Below are 17,554 nucleotides of genomic sequence, written 5' to 3' on the forward strand. Positions count from 1 at the left end.
AAAGTTCTGCGGAATATGTTGGTGCTGTATAAATAAAATTATTGTTAAAATTATTATTATTACTGCTATGTTTGGCGACTTTTTCGAGACTGCAATCTGAGGGTCATCCTGAAGCAGCGTTCTACCTTGCAGGGATTCAGAGAGAATCCTAAGCCTCCACATCCCAGAAAGACTTTGTCATGGGTGTGTCAGGTTTAACAGACAGTCATACTGGATCTGGCTGTAGAAGGTCGCTGGAATGGCCTTGCAAACACCTTCTTGATCCTTTCATCATTCCTCTCAGCGGTGATCCTCACCTTGCTTGGGGATTAGACCTGTTGGACGCAGCGGATCTCCACCTTCTGTTGCTAATTAACACACCCTTGCTGGGTCTTTAAATACTCTCACTTTCTCCAGAGAGTTGCTGGTGATAGAGTAAATTCCTCTATTCAGATCTGGAATTCTAGCAGTTGGCTAGATTCTCCTTGCAGTTCCTTTGTGAATTGTAGTCGTGATCTATCTGGTGTCTTCTCAAAGCTAAGTGTATCTCCTTGTTTGTTTCCCTTATTTGTCTTTAGTTACAGTGGGGCTGACTAGTGCTCACCCCTTCCCCTCCCTACCTAGGGCCTAGCTTTAGGTTCAGCCAGGGCTAAGGTATACTGCTCGGCGATAGGTGCGGAACCTATTTAGGGACAATAGGGGAGTCAGGGTGTTGTTAGTTCTGCTTAGGGGTCTCCATGCTCTCTTTCCCTAGTTGCAGGGCTTCCTTCCTTTTCCCGTCGTTGTACACTGGGTTCTTCACATATCTAGCATGACAGGCCTGCCCCAAATCCTTATAGCTAAAGAAGACATTTTCTAGTCTACAGATAAAACATTTTAAAACAAAGTTTTCTCTAAAATGCAGCAACTTCTCAGAGTAAATACTGGCTTACTCTAAAGAAGAAGCCTGCTGCTGATTCATGCTGCCCATGGTTAGGTCAGCATAAATCTCCTGACATTTCCTTTTAAATTCTGTAAGCTAAAAAGTGAGGTATAGTAGTTCCTCTGTGTGATCAGATCAGAAGAACTAGTCTTCCCTCCCCACAAACATCAATAAGACATGAGTGCCCAGGACCCTATTGTCAATGCCCATAGGTGCCCATGATCTGTGCAGTGGGTTGTTGTAACATCCCTGGCGGCGTTGCGGCATGGCTTCCCATCCCCCACCATCCAAGTCCGCCAACTTACTCACCAGTCCAGGCTGCGCAGTGTGTTCCTCTGCTTGCTATGTACATGTGTCTTGGCTGCACGCTGAGGGCGGCGGCACCAGCACTTCCTGATTCTTAAAGGAACAGTGCGCGCATTCCTAATGTGTCCCCAGCCTATTGCTGTGAGGCACTGGGTACCTAAAGCACCTCCACCCATTGGGAGGTGCCTGAGCAACACTATCTTTCAGGGTGTTCTGTGCAACTGCTGAGTTGCCAGGTCCCGTCCTGTTTCTAGTCTGGTTTCTGCAACCCTGGGGGCTGAATACCCAGGTGTGTACCCTGAACCTTTGCCTGTGACTTATCTTGTCTGTTTCCACCACCCTGGGGGCTGAGTACCCAGACCTGTACCTGTATCCAGTTCTTGTGTCTGTTCCTGTCTGAATTAGGACCTATTCCTGTACCTGTTTGCATCTATGTCCGATCTTTCCCTTTACCTACTGTGTCTGTTCCAGTACCTTTCTCATAATCTGCAGTGTTTGTACCAGAACCTATCTCCTACCTGTCATCTCTGTACTTCAGGTTGTGAGTTGTGTCCACTCGCTACTTCATTGTAAGTACCTTGTGTGCATCTGGTTCTGTTTGTCCCATTACACTGTCCCTGTATTTATCCTCTGTGTACTCGCTATCTTCCTGTGTTTTCCTGACCCTGTCTGTTCCATGTGAACAGAGCCCTGTCTTGCCTGACCGTGCTTGCGGTATTCTTACCTGCCTGCGCTTGTGGTATTCTTGCCTGACTGCGCCTGCGGTATTCTTGCCTGTCCGCACCTTAGGTTCCGCTCTACACCTGCGGTTCCGCTCCGCTCCTGTCCACATCTGCGGCTCCGCTCCTGTATTCCTGTCTATACTGGGCCCTACCCAGCCTGTCTACCTGCCTGCCTGTATACCAGCCGTGCCTGCCAGTACCTGCCTGTCTGTATACCGGCCATGCCTGCCAGTACCTGCCTGTCTGCATACCAGCCGTGCCCGCCAGTACCTGCCTGTCTGTATACCAGCCGTGCCCGCCAGTACCTACCAGCATACCCGCTGGACCTACCACACCTGCCAGTGCTTATCTGCATGCCAGCCGATCCTGCCAGTACCTGCATTCCCCGTTGTGCGTTAACAGCTGTGTGACTGAGGTCTGCCCTAGTGTAGCACCTGGTCCACCTCCCTCGTCCCTCCTCGGATCACGGAGTCGCCAAGCCGCTGTACATCCGAGGTCGGATTTGGTAAGGCCCCTAATCACTCCCCTCTAGGCACTCCTCAATCCGTGGCCTAGTGGGACTACAACCCAAGCTCACGCCAGATGGTCCAGGCGCGAGCTTAACAGTTGTCCTTCATTGGACCACTTTTGGCCTTACCACTGCATCCTGATAACACCTCAATCAATCCCCGTCAACTTCACAAACTGACTGTTCACTCGCTGCCTAATATTTGCCCCTTCTTAACAGATGTCATTGTAATGAGACAATCAATGTTATTCACTTCACCTGTCAGTGGTTTATAGTTATGTCTGGTTTGTGTATAGGATTAGAAGAAGATTGTATGGCCATGTTGAGGAAACTGTGGATACAGCGGTGATGTTATTAAATCAAATTATTGCTTTTGGGGGATTTTGGAAAGAGACATATTGTAGCTACTACTGCTCCATGAAAATGGCTTAAAGAGATTTTTTCCAATTTTGGAAAAACCCCTGTCCTCTTGCTGCAGTTTGTATAAAAAAGTAATTTAATTCCCTTTAGTCATATGTGATCAGACAGGCCGTTCTGTGCAGAATACTAATACAAGCTGTAATGCAACGGCTTTCTGCATTGCTAAAATGTCCAGGGGGTGTGCTCTAGCTGACCATTTACCTCCCCCTCAGGTGACTGATCGTGACTGTGACATCATCACAGGTCCTGTGTGCACAAAAGGATATATAAACCCTGGTAGTTTTGAAACAGAGAGAGAAAGAGTGGCCTGGTGAGGCCTAGAAAGAGAGGCCTGGTGAAGCCTGGAAGGTAGAGGCTGGATCCCCGGTGTTTGAGATACCAGTAGCCTTGGAGGGTGAGAGGCCTGGTCCCTGTGTGGGACTCCACTAGCCTGGAAGGCAGAGGCTGGATCCCCTGTGTTTGAGATACCAGTAGCCTTGGAAGGTATGTGGCCCGGAGGCCCCATCTGGGAAGCCGTAAAGCCACAGCTGTGGCAGAACCGAGCTGACTGAAGCAGCTACGACCCGGCAAAGGTAAAAACGTTGCTTGATGTGGACATTGATATTGTTACCTTACTGAAGGCTGTATCTTGAGCCAAGTGGGCATGTTTGTCACTAGAAAGCCTCTGGGATATTATGTGTAACATGTCGGCGAGCCACTGAGATGGACTATGTTATGAGCGGTTTATGAGATGTAATAAACTGCTGTACTGTGAATTACCGGAAAAACATTGCATGTGTGCTTTGATTGACCCGGTGAAGCGAGTGCCCCCAGCGTGATGAATAGCGCTACCTTACATTTGGTTGGAGAATGTGGGCAACTGCAGCCTGGTTGCTAGGGGTAAAGGCACAGGGCGACGATTGTGGATGCAAGCATCTTGCTGCGGCTCGGCGGGGTCATGAAGATTAAAACACCTGGCTGTAACTCAGCGGGGTTACGAAAATTGTCGTCGCACTCAAACCTGGTTTGCTGTGGCTTGGTGGGGCCATGAAAATTTTCCGGGGAGAGCGGTGTGAAGTGTCTAGTGTGAACAGTGTACCGCGATGGCTATGAATGGAGCAGTATCCCCAGACGGAATGGAGAAGTGGTTAGATGACTGGCTGCAAACGCTCTTCAGCAAAATAGAGTTTTCTGAAGAGGTGCAGGAGCAGATGAAAATGGCTGTGAAGGGAGCAGCAGATGAGACTGAAGCTGCTGAGCAGTTAAGGTACCTGTTAAAATTACAGCAACAGGACATGGTGCAGGAACAGCAGGAGCTGTTGGCACCGTATAGAATGGCGGCAGCGGACCATTCTGTGAGTTCTCCTGGGGCACCGGTATTGTCCCAGAGTGCCCGGGGAGGTGGTTAGAGATGTTGTGAACTGGTTCCTCAGACTATCGCGTGTTTTTTTTTTTAAAAATCCCCCTGCAGGTGTGGATGTCCAAAAGGGGGCGGAGTTTCAAAAGAGCGTGGAGTATAGAAAACCAAAATTGGTTACTGGTTGTGGGTTGGTACCGCCTAAAAATGACAATTTGACTGTTGATAACGGGGTAACTCCAGTAGAAGGGGTTGACGTCAAAGTGGGAAGTGACTTGTTGGTTCACAACACCATGGGGAGTGACACAGACCCCATAGCTGACGGTGACACTCCGACAGGAGAAAGAGAGTTCAGTCAGGAGGAGCTAGACGAGGTGAGAAAGTCCCCCTCTCGTCGTCGACGGCGCAAGGGCCACAAAAAAGTTGCACCTGTAGCCTTTGCTGAAAGGACAAATAAAGAAAATGCAATGTTGTGTGCCTTTACTCCGAGTGTGGATCCTCCTTTAGAAGATCAGGAGGAAGAGTTGGATGCAGTTCTGCAGATTGGTTACAAGCAGGATAATCTACTGAGACAGAGGGATCGGGAACCGGCAGCCCTGAAAGAGGAGGTGGCCAATCCTGACCAAGAGCTGGAGCCTGTCAGGCAGCAGTATCAGAGTGACGTGCAGCAACTAAGGAAAAACCTGGAGAACGTGTCCTCAGACCAGCTGAGCCTGGAGTCTGAACGGCAGAAAATAAACCAGGTTGTGAGGAACTTACAGCGAGAACTGGAGGAAAGCAGCAAGGGAGTCAACAATTGGAAGGAAAAGTTCCAGAAAAAGAAAAGAGGAGGTTTTTCAGTTGGAGCTTGACAAAGCGGAGTTTGAAGATGAGCTGTGCGAGATGAAAAATCATTTCTCCCTGGTACACTTAGAGCTGATGCAGGTGAAGCAAAAGCTGGATGAGGGTCTACATCAGAGGGATAGGGAGCTGTCTGCCTTAAAAGAGGCGCTGCAGGATGAAGTTTCTGGACGTGATCAAAATCTAGAACGACTGCGCGAACAGTTCAACCGGGAGCTGTGTGACTCCAAGAAGGAGTATGGTGAACTCATGAGGGAGCTGCAGCAATTCCAGGACCAAGTAAAGCCTCTAATGCAGGAGAAGGAGTGGCTGGTGGACTCTCTGTACCAGCGAGACCGGGAGCTATCCGCCCTGAAAGAGGCAATAAAAGATGAAGTGTCTGGTCACGACCGTGAGGCAGAAAAGAGGCATGAAAAGTTCAATAGGGAACTGCAACAAATCAAGAGAGACTATGAGGATCTCCTCAAGGTTAAGGAAAAACTAGAGGATGATAAAACTGATGCAGAGCACATGCGCCAAGTGATTGAGACTACTCTACAGGACACCCGTGATGAGAATGATGATCTCCGCAGAAAGATCCCAGGTCTGGAAGCTCAGGTGAAGGAGCTGCAGACATTCTGTGGTGATCTCCAGAGGGCAGAGACGTGCCTTAAGGATAGAATCTGCAGGATGGAGGAGTCCATCGGAGAAGGGAGGTATGAAGGAAATGCCTCTTCGAATAATGCGAGCTTGGATGATTCGGTGGATGTAAGAGCCGAGATCAAGGAGCTCAAGGAGACGCTACAAGCCCATTTGAAGCAAGAGAAGTTTGAGAGACTGGCTGTCGAGAGCCGAGTGGGCGCATTGGAGACAGAGAGCTCTGAGAAAATTCTGCTGATAAAGGAGCAGTTGAAGTCGGAAGAGCTTCAGAGATGGGCTGCTGAGAGGCGAATAGCTGAGCTAGAGAAAGAAGTTGTCGAGCTCAAAGGTCGCCTGGCAAAGTACCAATCAGTGAACGAGGCCTCCTTGGAGAAGGAGAAGGGCAAACAAGTTGCGCTAAGTCCTTTGGGCCATGAGAGGGTGGACCTGAGGAGAGCTGAGAAAGTGTTGAAAGAAAATAAGTATGAAATAGGGGTGGTCAAGACGAGAATTCTTGAGTTCATAGCTGTGAGTCAGCTCAGGGGAAGCATACAGGGTGAAGAAGCTGAAAGTCAGTTGTCCCTGAAACCTGAGCCAGATGATCATTTGGAGACCACTGATGAGACAGAAACGTCTCAGTACAAGTTGTTACGCACACGCCCGGGCAGACTGGCGTGAGCGTGATTAGTGATCCCACTGTACCATGAACCGAGGAGTGCCTGGAGGGGCGTAACTAAGTATCAACCCGATCCGACCAAGGTCACACGGCGGCTCAGTCGACTCCTTGAACCAGGGAGGAACCGAGCAGAGGGACCAGGTGCTACTCCAGGTCAGACCCCGGTCACAGCTGTTGACCCACAACGGGGAATGCAGGAACAGGCAGGTTAAACTGGCATATTGACTGGTGGGTACTGGCAGGCACGGCTGGTATGCAGACAGGTGGATATTGACAGGCACAGCTGGTATGCAGACAGGTGGGCACTGGCAGGCACGGCTGGCAAGCAGACAGGTGGGCACAGGGAGGCACGGCTGACATGCAGACAGGCGAGTACTGGCAAGTAGAAACGTAGGCAGGATAGGGACCAGTACAGACTGGGATACAGGAACAGAGCCGCAGGTGCGGTAGACAAGCAGAGCGGAGCAAAACCCGCAGATGCGGTGAACAAGCAAAGCAGAGCAAAACCCGCAGATGCGCTGAACAAGCAAAGCAGAGCAAAACCGCAGATGCGGTGAACAATCAAAGCAGAGCAAAACCCGCAGATGCGGCGAACAATCAAAGCAGAGCAAAATCGCAGATGCGGTGAACTAGCAAAGCTGAGCAAAACCCGCAGATGCGGTGAACAAGCAAAGCAGAGCAAAACCGCAGATGCGATGAACAAGCAAAGCAGAGCAAAACCCGCAAATGCGGTGAACAAGCAAAGCAGAGCAAAACCCGCAAATGCGGTGAACAAGCAAAGCAGAGCAAAACCACAGATGCGGTGAACAAGCAAAGCAGAGCAAAACCGCAGGTGCGGTGAGCAAGCAGAGCAAAGCAAAACCCGCAGATGCGGTAACGGGACAGGGCTCTGTTCACATGGAACAGACTGGAAAACATAAGAAGATAGCTGGAACACAGGAGTTAGATACAGTGGGAGGGAAACAGAACGAGCAGAACCAGATACACACAAGGTACTTACAATGAAGTAGCAAGTGGACACAAGACTCACAAACAGAAGTACAGAGACAACGAGTTGTAGTTAGGTGCAGGTTCAGATACTGCAGGAAAGAGGAAAGATACAGACATAGAGACAAACAAGTAACGGACTAGGACACTGTTCAGACAGGATCTGAACCAGGAACAAGATACAGGAACGAGCCTGGGAACTCAGCCCCCAGGGTGGCAGAAACTGACTAGAAGTCACAGGTACAGGTAGAGGCCCTGGGTACTCAGCCCCCAGGGTGGCGGACAGACTAGAGTCAGGACAGGACCTGGCAACTCACAGTTGCACAGAACAGACTGTAAGAAAGTGTTGCTCAGGCACCTCCTACTGGGTGGAGGGGGTTTAAGTATCCAGTGACTCATAGCAATAGGCTGGGGACGCATTAGGACTGCGCACACTGTAGCTTTAAGAATCAGAAAGCAACAGCGTCGACGCCCTAAGCAAGCAGACAAGAGACATTACAAACAGTAGGTACTGGAGCAAAAGTGTGCAGCCTGGCCTGAAAGATAAGATTGCGGTCTTGCATGGTGGGAGATGGTAAGCCATGCAAGCACGCCGCCAGGGATGTTACACAAGTGTCTCATAGATGTACCCGAAGATTTGAGAGAAGAATGCACCAGAAAGTCAGTGCATGAAGAGTTCAAGAAGGCCGTGGGAGCCTGTAAGGTGTACTCAACCTCAGAAGCTAAACAGCTGGTGGTCCTGTCCACAACCGAAGTCACAATGAAGAGGGTGGCTATCCTAAGTGACATGCACTGGCGATGTATTCGCACGAAGCGGTTTGTCCGATTGAAGACGGAACAAGCCATTAGACAACTGGAGCTTATGAGAGAGGCTCAAAGTCTGCGGGAAGAAGTCATCCGGGTGCCTCATGCTCTTGTAAGAAAGCTCATTGGGAGAAATGGCCAAGCCATGCTAATGATGGTAAAGAAGTCTGGTGTGATGAAAGTAAGCAGTCCACGTGATCATCAGGACTGGATACCAGATGAAGACGGCATGGTGTCATTCTCCGCTGTAGGAAAGGAAGAAAATCTTGCATATATACGCATGCTGATGGAGTACCGAGTGACCTACCTGCGAGAGGTAGAACAGTTGAATCTCGCCAGACTGTGAATGGAAAGACAGCATCGTCTGAGCAGCAGAAGATGGCAGCCGTCTATAAATTGTGAGACCAGACAGAGAAAGGGCCCTTCAAATAATACGACGGCTACAGTAGAAGTTAGAGACCTTTCAAGATGTCCTGAGGATAGTGGCCGTGGGTTTAGCGGTAGTGAGACCTCCAGTAACTCAGGTCTGAGAGGCCCATACAAACGACCCAATAGAGTACGGGACAGCACGAAGTCAGGCCTGACCGTAGATACAAGGACAAGTAAGTCACACTGCTATATTGACCGCTGGGAGCGGCGGAGGTCTGACAAGGTTACGACTGACCGCTGGGAGCGGGGGAGGTCTGACAGGGTTACTACTTGGAAATGTGACTTGATGAAGTTAGTGACAATAACAGATGGTAGGTCCCTAAGGAATGGGATAATGTCGATGACTAATGTTCCAGGGGCTGAGCAGAGAAATTGTCAAGTACGTGATCTCTGTGTGAACCGTGGGTTATAATGTGATTGTGTATGCTATGTGTTCAACCCCACAAGTTTTAACAGAGGGGGGGATATGTAATGCAGCGGCTTGCTGCATTGCTAGAATGTCCAGGGGGTGTGCTCTAGCTGACCATTTACCTCCCCCTCAGGTGACTGATCACGTGACTGTGACATCATCACAGGTCCTGTGTGCACAAAAGGATATATAAACCCTGGTAGTTTTGAAACAGAGAGAGAAAGAGTGGCCTGGTGAGGCCTAGAAAGAGAGGCCTGGTGAAGCCTGGAAGGCAGAGGCTGGATCCCCGGTGTTTGAGATACCAGTAGCCTTGGAGGGTGAGAGGCCTGGTCCCTGTGTGGGACTCCACTAGCCTGGAAGGCAGAGGCTGGATCCCCTGTGTTTGAGATACCAGTAGCATTGGAAGGTACGTGGCTTGGAGACTACGTCTGGGAAGCCTTAAAGCCACAGCTGTGGCAGAACCGAGCTGACTAAAGCAGCTACGACCCGGCAAAGGTAAAAACGCTGCTTGATGTGGACATTGATATTGTTACCTTGCTGAAGGCTGTATCTGGAGCCAAGTGGGCATGTCTGTCACTAGAAAGGCTCTGGGATATTATGTGTAACATGTCGGCGAGCCACTGAGATGGACTATGTTATGAGCGGTTTATGAGATGTAATAAACTGCTGTACTGTGAATTACCGGAAAAACGTTGCATGTGTGCTTTGATTGACCCGGTGAAGCGAGTGCCCCAAGCGTGATGAATAGCGCTACCTTACAAAGCTGACGGGGTTACTGTCAGAGGTGACATCAATGTGCTGTGACTGAGACTAGTGATGTGCCATATATTTCATCGCACCTTCCACTTCCTCCCACTAATATGCTTGCTAGAGGCAAAGGAGGCCAATTGTAGCCTGTGATTGATAGTACTATTACCGGACAGCTAGTATCAGTTGTGGTTCTTCTCCTGCTGGTAGCGTCTCCCACATTCTAAGAGGTGTTTTTTTTTTCTTTTACACTATCCCATCCTTTTCCATTATTTCTTTTATCATCCATTTTGTATAACACTATAATTCTATAATTGATTTTTGGCAATGTTTTCAACCCCATCAACCAAAAATAATAAGATTTGCTAGGTAGATAAGTACAGTAGATAAGTACAGAAAGCAAAATTTGATAGCAGGACACAGTGTGGGTGTGGCATGCACGTTTGTCAAATTGAACTAGTAAAATAGATGTTCAAAAAACAGACATGTACGGTTTTTAATACCAAAGTTCAACCCCACTTCCCAAAAATGACAAAATAAGAAATGTTAGGTACATAATCGAAAAGCACCTGAAACAGGGTACTGTTTTGGTGTTGTGTATACAGATGTAAAATTGACTCGTAAAGCAGCTGTGCAAAAAAAAATTGCTTGCGATGTGCACGCACACTTTGTGAGATAGATAGTCACAGTTCAATGTCTGGATTTTGGGGAATTTTGTATTTTTTTAAAAAAAAATCATTCTCCCCCTCATAAAATGGATTGCACGAGAAATGCAAAAATTCAGTACAATCGTTTGTGACAAGCAATCACATTGTCTTTGACACTGTTTTATTTTTTTATATGTATATATAAACTATTGTGCTTTCTTGATGCTGCTTTCTAGTGCATTAAGAATGAAGAATATAATTTTTAATTGCAATTAAAATGCAGAAAGACAGGTGTTAGTTACACCATATCACTAATCAATCACACTGAGTCTGGCACTGCGGCTGGAAGATCTCATATCTCTCCCCCTATCAATTGAATTTCTCTATCATTCTCAGACTACTATTCTCATCTTCTTCAGCATTTCAGTTATACAACACATTACTAACAAATTAAAGTTGCAGTCTGAAACGCTATGATATGTACACATTGAATATATGAAATTGGAACTGCATTACTGGTGTAGAAAACATGTTAAAAATGAAGGTACTGAGCGCAAAAATTGGCCAATTCGTGTGAGCCAATAGCCAGTGACAAGGTATACCCCTTTGTTGAGAACCTAATCCTAACATGATGCCTTTCTCGGGCTAAAAGCCTACAATTATTTAGGCAGAAAAAAAAGAGATCAAGGCAGGAGAACAGGGTAAATTAAAAAACCTTTAATGAATCATGGTAAGGCCAGTGGGTGGCACTGCAGAGACAGGTGCTCACACGAGGAAAGTATAGAAAAGTGAAAATTGTAAAAAAACATTGTACAATTCTCATGGGCATAGGATATATGTGTTAGAACCTTGCTGTTAGGTTTTTTTCCTTTGCTGGTCACATGACCTTGTTGGCCTATTTAATCCTGCTCCGCCCTTCTGGCTTTGCTGGACTTCATTGTATATCTACTTTCTAGCTAGCCTGTGCTCTGTATCTATCTCTGTTAGTTTGCTTGGTCTACGGACCTCTATGTTCTCTCTATTTTGTTTGTTCGTCTGTCTGCTACTATTTCTGTTAGGAGGTGTCCCATATTCCTTCCAGTCCTTAGTACTTGTAGGGATTCCCTCCCCACATCTATAGGTCTTCGTACAGACTAGATTAGGACTTTAGCAGGTCTGATCGCAGGATCAGGTTCCCTGTTACATCGTAGGGATTCAGCTGAGTCCTATAGTAGGGACAGATCTCCTCTCTTTCCTTAGCTTTGGTAGCAGAACATAACAGTAAGTCCAGCCTGCAAATTCTCTAAGGAAAGATTTTTTTTGTTCCATCATGGTGTCGGTTCAGGATTTGGCTAAACACCTGCAGGGACTCTCTCTGGAAGTGGCCGAGCTCCGTCAGCACGTGAGTAACTGTCCTGGAGCATATTTCTTGGAGCCTAAGGTATGTTTGCCGGATTTATTTTTTGGTGAACATCGAGAATTTTTTTCATTTAAAAATGCTTGCTTATTGTATTTTCGTTTGAGACCCAAGTCCTCTGGGGATGAATCCCAGCGCGTAGGGTTCATAATGTCACTTTTGCGCAAAGAGCCTCAGGAGTGGGCCTTTTCTTTGCAACCTAGTGATACATGCTTCAGATCAGTGGATAGTTTTTTTTCTGCTTTAGGACTATTATATGATGATCCTGACCGTGTGGCATCAGCTGAGACTGAGTTGAGACGTTTAAAGCAAGGATCAGGTAATGTGGAAAAATATTGTACTCATTTTCGTCGTTGGTCCACTCAAACAGGGTGGAACGATTCTGCTCTGAAAAGTCTATTTCTTGCTGGGCTCAGTGAAAGGGTTAAAGACCTGCTAATTGCTTATCCTACACCTGAGGATTTGCAACAGGCTATGCAATTAGCTATACGGGTGGATAGAAGACTGCGTGCTAGGGTTAATGAGAGCAAATCCTCTGCTATGTCAGTTTCTGGTTATGATAATGTGTGTACTAACAGTGGTGAACCGATGGAGATTGGATCGGTGGCACCTCGCTCTCAAGAAAAAGACCGTCGTTTTTCGGAAGGCTTGTGTTTCTATTGCGGAAAATCTGGTCATTTGATTAAAGGCTGTGAGCTTCGTATGAAGAAAGAAAAAAAAATGGTCAGTCACGCCCGTATTGCCTGTTTAAATTCCAAGGGTATATTTTTAGCTGCTTCCACGATTGCTCAGGAAAAATTAATGGAATTTCGGGTGTTTGTTGATTGCGGGTCTACACTAAATGTAATTGATGGGGGATTCGTGGAAAAACTCAATTTAAAACCTGAACCTTTATCATCCCCCATTGCTGTGGTTTCTGTGGATGGCTCCCCTTTGAAGAATATTACTCTCAAGGTCAGTGAACTTCCTCTCACTATTAATGGTGTTCACCATGAGAAATTGGATTTGGTAGTGTTGAATAACTTGCCTTCTCCAGTAATATTGGGTTTGCCCTGGTTAAAATTTCACAATCCTGTACTGGATTGGTCTACCAGTGAAATTAAATCCTGGAGCCATAAATGTTATGACAAGTGTTGTAACGGGCGTATTGCAGCTTTGGATAGGGGAGAATTGCCTGTTCCTATTCAGGATTTTTGGAGAGTTTTTTCTGAGAAAGAATCGCAGGTTTTGCCTCCCCATAGAGACTATGATTGCTCTATTGAATTTGTCCCTGGAGCGACTCTTCCTAAAAGTCGTTTATTTAACCTTACTATTCCTGAGAGGAAGGCTTTGGAGGAATACATACAGACAAGTTTGGCCGCCGGTCACATTAGGCCCTCTAAGTCTCCTGTGGCGGTTGGATTTTTTTTTGTAAAAAAAAAGGACGGCGGTTTACGTCCTTGTCTAGATTTTCGTGAGATTAACAAAATTACGGTACGCAATCCTTACCCACTGCCATTGATTCCTGATCTGTTTAACCAGTTATTGGGGGCCAAGTGGTTCTCTAAAATTGACCTTAAGGGGGCATACAATCTGTTGCGCATGAAGGAGGGTGATGAATGGAAGACTGCTTTTAACACTCCTGTGGGTCATTTTGAGAATCTGGTTATGCCTTTTGGTCTTACTAATGCTCCTGCATTTTTTCAGAATCTGATTAATGACATCCTTAGACCTTTGATCGGTAAAAATGTGGTTGTGTATTTGGATGACATTTTGATTTATTCGCCAGATCTGGAGTCTCATTGGCGGAGCGTGCGTGAGGTATTACAGTTATTAATGGACAATTCGCTTTTTGCTAAGCTGGAGAAATGTGAGTTCGCTGTACAGAGAATTAGTTTTTTGGGCTACATTATCTCCAGCAAAGGTTTTGAGATGGATCCGGTTAAGGTTCAGGCTGTGCAGGAATGGCCTAGGCCTATTGGTTTGAAATCGATACAGAGGTTTTTGGGTTTCGCCAATTACTATAGAAAATTCATAAAAAATTTTTCTAGTATTGTCAAACCTCTGACTGATCTCACCAGGAAAGGTGCTGATGCGGTTCAGTGGTCTTCTGAGGCCATTGAAGCTTTTGTGTATCTCAAGGAGAGGTTCACCTCTGCTCCCATCCTTATGCAGCCTGATGTTACTAGGCCGTTTTTGGTTGAGGTTGATGCTTCCTCTGTGGGGGTTGGCGCAGTATTGTCTCAGGATAACGGGGATGGATTACATCCCTGTGCCTTTTTTTCAAAAAAATTTTCGGAGACTGAATTGAATTACGATGTTGGTAATCGGGAATTATTGGCTATTAAACTCGCATTTGAACACTGGCGCCACTTCTTGGAAGGTGCGGAATTTCCCGTTCAGGTTCTTACGGATCATAAAAATCTGATATATCTTGATGCTGCCAAGCGCCTGAATGCCCGTCAGGCTAGGTGGGCACTGTTTTTCTCGCGGTTTAATTTCTCCGTTACTTACATCCCTGGTACTAAGAATGTTAAGGCGGATGCCTTGTCTCGCAGTTTTTCTCCCATAGTCGGTGCTGAGAAAGAGGAAAACATTTTACAAGAAGGTGTTGTGATAGCTGCTTTAGACTCCGTTTTGGAAGATGAGATTCTTAAAGCTCAGGAGAATGCCCCATCTAACACTCCTCATGGGAGGTTGTTTGTGCCTGGGACCTTTAGGAGAGATTTGTTTGTTGAGTGTCACGAATCTCGGTTGGCAGGTCATCCCGGAATCTCTGAGACCAAGAGACTGGTGGGTCGCAGTTTTTGGTGGCCTGGATGGCAGAAGGAAGTCATTAAGTGGGTGCGCCAATGTACTATATGTGCTAGATCTAAGTCCTCACATACTCCTGCTGCGGGGTTGCTTTGTCCTTTGGAGGTCCCCAGTGCTCCTTGGACACATTTGGCTATGGACTTTATAACTGACCTTCCCCCCTCTGAGGGTTTTACTGTCATCTGGGTGGTCGTGGACCGTTTTAGCAAGATGTGTCACTTGGTTCCCTTCGTCAAACTGCCCTGCGCTAAAACTCTCGCTAAGACCTTTGTCAAAGAAATTGTCAGACTTCATGGCGTTCCTACTGACATTGTTTCTGATAGGGGTCCTCAGTTCGTGGCTCGTTTTTGGCGTGCCTTTTGTGACAGGTTGGGAATTCATTTGTCGTTTTCGTCCGGATATCATCCTGAATCTAATGGCCAGACAGAAAGGAAAAACCAGGATGTTGAGCAGTTCTTGCGTTGTTTTGTGGCAGACAATCAAGAGGGGTGGTCTGAGTTTCTGCCACTTGCCGAATTTGCTCTGAACAATCATACATCTTCTTCTGCTGGTTGTTCGCCTTTTTTTTGTTGTTCTGGGAGACATCCGTCGTTTGGGTCGTTCTCCAAGTTGGGATCTGCCGTGCCTGAGGAGGAGAATTTTTCCGGTGATTTGGAAAGAGTTTGGACGGATGTGCGTGGTAATCTTCAGGAGGCCAACAGAAAATCTAAAGACTACTTTGATAGGAAACGACAGGAGGTTTTGTTCGCTGTTGGTGACATGGTTTGGTTGTCCTCTAGGAATCTGCGGTTGAGGATTCCTTCTAAGAAATTGGGTCCCAAGTTTGTAGGGCCCTTTAAGGTGCTTCAGGTTGTCAACCAATCTGCTGTTAGGTTGGAGGTTCCTACCTCCTGGAGAATTAATCCGGTCTTTCATGTCTCTCTGTTAAAAAAAGCTGTTGTGTCGGATGGTGACGCCTCTGCCTCTGTTCCTCCGGTGGTGGAGGACGGGGAATATGAAATTTCTCGCATCCTTGACTCTAGACGGTATAGAGGTAGTTTGCAGTATCTTGTGGCCTGGAAAGGTTTCGGACCCGAGGATAACTCTTGGGTGAGGTCAGATGATGTTTCCGCGTCCAGACTTATCAGAGCGTTTCACAGGAGATTTCCTGATAAGCCTGGTCCTAGGGGATCCGGAGGATCCTCTTAGAAGGGGGGGTACTGTTAGAACCTTGCTGTTAGGTTTTTTTTCCTTTGCTGGTCACATGACCTTGTTGGCCTATTTAATCCTGCTCCGCCCTTCTGGCTTTGCTGGACTTCATTGTATATCTACTTTCTAGCTAGCCTGTGCTCTGTATCTATCTCTGTTAGTTTGCTTGGTCTACGGACCTCTATGTTCTATCTATTTTATTTGTTCGTCTGTCTGCTACTATTTCTGTTAGGAGGTGTCCCATATTCCTTCCAGTCCTTAGTACTTGTAGGGATTCCCTCCCCACATCTATAGGTCTTCGTACAGACTAGATTAGGACTTTAGCAGGTCTGATCGCAGGATCAGGTTCCCTGTTACATCGTAGGGATTCAGCTGAGTCCTATAGTAGGGACAGATCTCCTCTCTTTCCTTAGCTTTGGTAGCAGAACATAACAATATGCTGATGCAGATCAATATAAATAATGTGATACATAATTATGCAGGACATCTAATTTCATACATAGCATGACACATAAAAAATCATATGAAGTTAATTAGTCAAAAATGGCTTCACTGAGCTGAAAAAGTGCCTTGTGCAAGTCAATAAATAACTAAAATGCCGTGCACAGATGTAAACACTACCCCCTGATGAAGGCTTTACACTGAAATGCGCGTCGGGGTAGGCGCCATACAGCTCTCCTGGACCACATAGGTGTAAGGTGCCTCAGCGAGTTAGTCGTGGGCGAGCTCTAGCCCCTGCTCGCTCTGGCACCCTACAAACAATACGAGTCCTCTCTCTGATGTGTGGCTGTGTATGTGGTGTTCTCCACTTACTTCAAACCATCCGATCGCGGCTGTCTCCAGGCATTTATCTTCTGGGACCCGGGCAGCAATAAATTCAGAGGACACAAGGTTCTTAACCATAACTTGGACTTTACTTGGGGAAGAGGAGTATGTACAATATTTACAGGCAGATATAATGGATAAGACCCGACAGGTTATTATCTCCCTCACAGGCGCTGGCAACATCTTCAGCCCTGGTTCCCTCTTTAGGTGAAGCATCTCTGTGACTCTAATCTCTAGCCCAAGAGACTCTTCTGTAATACCAACAGTGTTCCGGATCCGATATCTCCCCCACGTCTTAGCCTGGAGTCCTATTTATCTTCCTCTGCTACCTGCAGACTAGAAGTGCCCCGGGTTCTTAATACCTCTGTTGAGCTTCTCTGGCCGGCTAACAGGACTCTTGCGCAGGGAGCTCTTTACACCAATGATCCCACTATCTGAGGGTATGGAGCTCCCGTCTACCCTAGCAGCCACCATTTACTCAGGCTGCCCGTATGGTTCACTGTCCTAACTCTTACTACTCATCACTTCCTGCTTCTGGAAACTAAGCAGAGATTTTCCTAATGTGCCCCCCCTCTGTGGGCTGTCATCACACAGCATTAACCCCATCACTGTCTGTAACACTGCTGGCAGACTCAACCTGACATCTGCACCCGGGACAGTGGCATCTTGTGGCTGGTTACAAGTACTGCACAAGGAATTATGCCAAGAACAAGCTCTATAAACACTCAAGGCTTGATCAGGGCACTAAGTTCCCCCTCTACTCTACTGACTGGACCACTGAAGCTAACCCCTTAGCTTGGCCTTCCGACAGTCCAGAGAGGTTTAACTACGGAAACACTTTCTTTAACTACTTCAGTGCCAAAGGAAGGCTACGTCCTTCCCCACTATTACATAGGTATGACATGAGAAGGTCTCTTTTCGACTTCATAGCATGTATTTCCATTTGACACATTGTATATTGAATGGATACCTCATAAATTGGAAAATTTTTTGGCATACCCT

This window comes from Phyllobates terribilis, unplaced genomic scaffold (assembly GCF_046119375.1).
Source record: "Phyllobates terribilis strain yellow unplaced genomic scaffold, ASM4611937v1 Scaffold_7__3_contigs__length_470593459, whole genome shotgun sequence".
NCBI lineage: Eukaryota > Metazoa > Chordata > Amphibia > Anura > Dendrobatidae > Phyllobates > Phyllobates terribilis.